At 39.3% G+C, this 6,310-nt stretch overlaps 1 long non-coding RNA gene across 1 annotated transcript; it reads right to left on the minus strand.

Moving 5' to 3' along the window:
• Positions 1-255: 255 nt before the first annotated feature.
• On the minus strand, positions 256-6,007 carry LOC122550544. The gene is made up of 3 exons (XR_006311878.1): positions 5,759-6,007; positions 1,688-1,852; positions 256-1,410 (listed from the first exon to the last, which is right to left on the minus strand). It is a non-coding gene; the product is annotated as an uncharacterized LOC122550544 (long non-coding RNA).
• Between the last annotated feature and the right edge of the window lie 303 nt (positions 6,008-6,310).

Genomic DNA, 6,310 nt, shown 5'->3' on the forward strand with positions numbered 1-6,310 from the left:
AATGTGTTGCTGGAAAAGCGCAGCAGGTCAGGCAGCATCCAGGGAACAGGAAAATCGACATTTCGGGCATAAGCCCTTCTTCAGGAATGGCTTCCTGAAGAAGGGCTTATGCCCGAAACGTCGATTCTCCTGTTCCCTGGATGCTGCCTGACCTGCTGCGCTTTTCCAGCAACACATTTTCAGCTCAGATCTCCAGCATCTGCAGACCTCACTTTCTCCTTTTTTTCAATGAGACAAATAAAGGATTGAGCTTGATGGAAGTGGATGGAAGAACAATTAATAGTCACACATGAACAGAGGAATTGGTGAGCTGTCCTCAGTAAGTGAGTAGGATAAACAGAGGACAGGGAAAATTAGTAGTTTGGGAGGATAAGGCAGATGATAACTGATGGGTGAAAATAATACTGATAGTTGTAGTTCATGAACATGATGAGATGAGTGTTGCAGTGAAAGAGTTAGAGTAATGGTGACTCTGAATGGGAGAGGTGTTGGTGGCACTTACCCTTGGCAGAAATCAAATGATCATTGACCTTCTGCCTGATTTTCATGGGACTCTGTACTGACCCAAGGTGAAATCAGGCTTGCTATACGTAATGATGCAGTCTCATTTCTTCAGCTAGAAAAAGAGCAGCTATCCACTCTACTACATCATTCATCAATAACTCCAGGTCTTTCCACAAAGTGGGAAAAAGGCTTTCATTTTCTCTGGACTATGTCTTAAATTTGGAGACTCAAGTACCCAAAATGTGCGGGGTTCTGACTTAAAGTATTTGAACTAATACATGATCTGGCTTTAAATATGTCACCAGTGGTATCAAAGCCAGAATTTCTCAATAGTGCGATTCCTCAACAAAGGTGTTCAAAAGGTAGGTCATATGAGCTGGGCTATTTTTGAGTTGAATCAGTATGGTTTTCTCACATGGTGCGGTGAAAATCTGACACTTTTTTTTCCCTCAATAGATTGTGGATGCTCAGTAAATTGAAATATTCAAGACTTGATCGATAAGATTCTGTTAGGTAAAATATCAAGAGATACATATCTTAACATTTTGAACCAGTGTTCCACATGTCTGAATAGATCAGTGCATGAGAGTATAACCCTCCCAGGGTCCAAAAATTATCATTGCAAATAAAATGCCTAATGAGTTCCTAATTGAAAGATGTAACCAAGCAAGTGAAAGAGAGAAGGATGCATTGAATCAAGTCCAAGCAGGAGGCAGACTTGTTGATATTGTTCAGTTGCAATTAGGGTATGCTCATACTAGGTAATATTGTATAAGCACCTGAGGTCCTCCTTCAATATGTTCTTTTTTTTGTCAACAGGTGTAGAATAAAGTAGCCCCAAGCACATTTTTGTTGCATTCTGAGTTGAACTTCCTCATTCAATTCCAATGCTTTCTTTTCTGTTATCTAAGACAATAACAGAAATAAAGGGGTTGAAATTAGTTTTAAAACAGTATCACACAATCTTTGATAGCAGACCAGCAGCACATTTTACTAACTGTTCAATTTCCTTTCCACTGACAGCAAGCAAGTGTAAAACCAATATCTCTTCCCTATAATTCATTGCGTTCTTCCATCCAAGATCAATTTCACAGTCAATATCCCTGTTAAAATTTCAAATACAGTCAGACATATTATATACACTACATGATGTCATGTGTGAGTGAACACAATGATTTTTCACCTGGTGTTTCCCCTTCATGCTGATGAATCCTCTTGTTCAGTGCTTCTTTCCTTTACAGTGTAGAATTCTGCTTTCTTTCCGGTCCATTTCCAGTTGCTCATCACACTCAAGTTCCCATGTTCAAGTTTCACTCATACTCGCTTCCTTACTCTTGTTCTGGTGAAACTGCCAGGAAGATGGATTTACTTTAGGGTAAGTGTAAAAATGACTATGAAGTGAATGCTGTTCATGCACCTGCTCATAGGTCTGGTTTAAGCCTCCAGCCTTAGAATTACCTTTTCTGTCATGCTTTCAGAGGGAAACTAAGAGTCACATGTAGGGTGGTGTGTACACCATGGTGTGTAGACCATGGTGCGAGTTTGCCTTCTAAGGGCATTTTACCAAATATGACAATAATTATACTATCTCCAATAACGTAAGAAACTCAGAATAGACATTGTGTTATTGAAGAATCCAAAACACAATTTTTGGAATGTTGTCCAAATGTTCCTCAGGCAGCTGGGCTGATATTTAACAATAAGGCTGCAGTAGAGGAGCATGCATCCAGCACAGTACCATAGTATTGAGATTAGCTTTTTGTTTAATTGTAGATTTTTAAAAATTATTTAATTGAATGTTGTCAGCTGTGATGATGGGATTTGAACTATTTGAACTTGTGCCTCCAGAATTGGAGTGGCTACTTGATTACTGTTTCAATAACACAACCAGTTGACTATGATTCTCTTGAAAGAGTGATGGAATAGGTAAGAAGCAGAGCTGTTAGATAGGGAGTTCAGGATTGTGACATAGCAACAGTGAAGGACTTTGGGGATGGTGTGAATTGGAGGAGAATTTGCAGATGGTTATGATCCCATGCACCTGCTCATTTAATTTGTCTGTACAGTAAAGGAACCTTGCAATATACCACATTGCTTCTTATAGGTGGTACACACTTTTGCCGCAATGAATCAGTGACAGAGGGAGTGAATGGTTGGTTAGTTGCCATCCAGGTGGCTGCTCTGTCCTTGATTTTATTAGGCTTACTGAGCATTGTTAGAGCTACATTCATCCAGGCTTTTCACAATCCTGACTTTGATGCTGAGGATCTCTTTGAGGAGTAAGAGGCAAAATACTTACTGTAGAGTTCCAAGCCTCTGACCTCCTCTTGTATCCATTATATTTGTGTTTCTATATTTTTTTCATTCACTGGCTAGGTCAACATTCATGCCCCAGCCCTAATTGCCTCGAGGTCAGCAAAGTTTCAATCACATTGCTGTGGATCTGGCGTCACATGTAGGCTGGACCAGTTAAGGATGTTACATTAATGAACCAGATAGTTTTTTTTTCCCCTGACAATTGGCAATGGTTTCATGGGCATCATTAGACTCTTAATTCTAGATTTTTATTAAAATCAAATTCTACCATGGCAGGATTTGAACCCAGTTCCCAGAACATCACCAAGGTCTCTGGTGTAACAGTCCAGTGATAATATCACAAGGTCATTGCCACCCCACTGTTTGCTCCAGTTACCTTTCTGGTCAATGGTGAGCTGCTGAGTATTGATAGAGAGTGATTCCATGATGGAACAAAATTGAATATAGTGGCAGATGGCATGATTTTGTCTCATTGTAAATGTCTATTCGATGGCACTTACCTGCACTAATGCACAAAGTTGACTGTTGTCCAAATCTTGCTGCATGTAGGTATGAGTTATGTTCTGAGGAACTCATGCAGGGATGGCCTGTGATTGAGACATTTACTTCCAACCACTAAATCATCTATCTACCTTTGTCCTAAGCATGATTGCAGGAAGTGGACACTGTTTTCCTCGCATTTCTATTGACTTTACTTTTGCAATAGTTCCTTAACAGTCAAGTCAAATTCTGCCTTAATGGCAAGTGCAGTCATTCGTCCCCACCTCTGTTTGTCAGCTGTTACAAGCAAAGGCTGCACAGACATCTGAAGTAGAGTGATCTTGGCAAAATAAAAATTTGCCATAAGATCACCATAATACCAGATATGCAGCAAATCAATACTTCTTACTCAAGTATTGCAGGTCCCTGAATCATTTAAAATTCTGTTAATGGAACAAATTGTCTGCTGAATGATATCCCTGATTGCTCATTGTACCAGTGCTTAGCAGTTGCATCAGGCTACCTCCAGTGAATCCATTAGTCATGGCATGAGAGGGTGTCTTTGTTGCCTAATAGTCCACCATTCACATTGATCTGTAGTAGGATGGTTTTCTCAATACAAAATTACCAGGACAATTCATTATGCAGTTGATGTTCACTGTTAGTGGTCATCCATGAACTGCATGTTGAAACATGGCTTTTTTCTTCTTAACATCTTCATTTTAAAGTAGAGGCGTATATGATCATGTATATAGTCGATGACTTTCCAATGATGGAGAATCCCACAGCCCTGTTGAATCCTTGAGCTCCCTTCCTCTGGTCTTCCTTTAGAGTGGGAAATGATGTACTGTCATTCTTCAAAATACAGCTTCTATGCAGAACTTCATACAGGCTTGTGAAATGCTACTGACACCTAATGTTGTAGACTACAAAGTTATGTGGCTTCTAAATAAATGCTACTGAGATCTTGACTGCCAAGGGAAATGGAGTCTTAGATACCCCGTAGCCTGAACTTTTATCCCAAATATATGTGGCAATCTCCTTGGAAAAGCATAACCTACTTATCATGGTCTTGGGAGTATTGCTTCCTGAAGACTCTGGGTGGGTGGCTCTCTGCCTGAGAAACCTTTTTCCCTCTTTTATCCAGCAGCAGTGGTGCTCTGTTTGGTCTTATGAGCTCCTCTTCCAGACTTACAAAACTCTGACCAATAATCTCATGGCCAAGCACTCCATTGCTCCCAGTGGCACTGATGAGATGCACAATGAGGTAGAGGAGCCCAGTGCTTTTTAGATGGAATCCTGAAACAACTTTCAGGAAAAATATTGATAGATCGTTGTTGAGTTTCAAGAAAGCTTTTGATGTGTTTAAGAAATCTTCTTCAAACACGTTCTAGTCAGTTCATCTCCAGCAGTAAAATAAACAGTGCTGTGTGAACACAGATTTAGGCAACTCTCAAAATCCTCATAAATAATTTCTTTGCTCTTGTTCAGCTAGTCATTGTTAGGAAAGGTCACTACTTGCAGTACTAGTCAGTAAAATGTCATGCAGCCTTTTTAGCAAATGCTAACAGACAAATTAATTGTCAATCAGTGTCATAACAACCTTTTTCAAGGCACTTTCTAGTATGCATTTCAACTCCTTTATCAAAGTAATTTACTAGATAAAGGCCGACTTAGCTGTTCTTGAGTTCTGAGAGCTCAACTACCCACCTTGGCACTTCATTTACTCTTAAACTATTGCCTCATTTGCTTCTTTACTGGTTTAATAGTTTTGATTGGCTTTAGACTGGTAATTTTGGTTTCTATTTGATACACACAATCAAATACATGCTTATGCACTGATTTAAGAAATTTACAGTTCATGTAATTAAAAAGAAAAGGAGTGATTTCAACTTAGCCAGAGCAGCCTTAAACTGACAAGAATGATCAAGTAGTGAGTAAAATAAGGTAGAATGTTGAAATAACATATAAACTGGTCTTATCAGTTTCCAGGAGGTTGATTAGGCTAAAATTACACTATATATTAAAGACAAGGTTTGAAGAATGTGCCCATTCAATTCTTTGGCTCATCCTCCTTGAGTAAAAAAAGGATCCTCTGTGCAGCTTCAAACTTTGCCTTTAAAATCTGTAAGTTTCTTCTAGCTATATCTACATCTGCTGAAGAATGTAAAATTCAACTAATTTATTTGAGAATTTTAGCTCTGAAGAAATATCAATATATCCCCCAAATGTGGAGGGAAGGTTGTGCAAACATGATGAGTCGAGGTTGTCAAGTCTGCACCCAGGTCCCGACCTTCTGCAGTTCCTGCCACTTTCCTGAAGCGTGCAAGGAAAATGATTACCTCTGCAAAAAATGGTTGTCATGTAATCTGTTTTCTTTCTCAGTTCAAAGATAACGGAGTTTAATTAGACTCGTTCAGGCCTACAATTTCATAAACCTGTCACAAAGAATGATTACCTGTCTGCGCGTCCGTGCTGATCATTATCTGTTTTGAACCTTGGAATAGCGCGTCCCATGAATTCTGCTGCTCTACCGGCTGTTAATTTACCAATACGAATACAGTGACAGTCATTGCTTAGATAACAATGCCCAAAAAACAGCTCCTTGCGTACAGCTTGTAAATCACATCATCCATATCCTGCCACCGTATAAATTGCAGGTTCGAACAGTCCAGTGAAGTCACGATCAGACAACACTTTGTAACTCTCACCCTCCATAACCAAGGTAGAGTGCCAGAGGGATTTTGTATTGCATTTTGATGACTTGCTTCAACATTTTCCTGAAACATTTCCTGTCACTTAACTTCATTATAGCACAAGTGAGTGAGACATCTGTGCTGCAGTGAGTTTTGTACTGTCTCTTTGTAGTGCACAATGTAACAATTTCAGACTCCGTACAATGTTTTTGATTGAAATGGTCCTTCCTGATAAATTTCCTAACTCATCTCAAATCATTTGATTAACCCTGAAGCATATTTTGCATGTTGAAATGTGCTCTACCACTGAATTA

Source organism: Chiloscyllium plagiosum, chromosome 6, assembly GCF_004010195.1.
Source record: "Chiloscyllium plagiosum isolate BGI_BamShark_2017 chromosome 6, ASM401019v2, whole genome shotgun sequence".
Lineage (NCBI taxonomy): Eukaryota > Metazoa > Chordata > Chondrichthyes > Orectolobiformes > Hemiscylliidae > Chiloscyllium > Chiloscyllium plagiosum.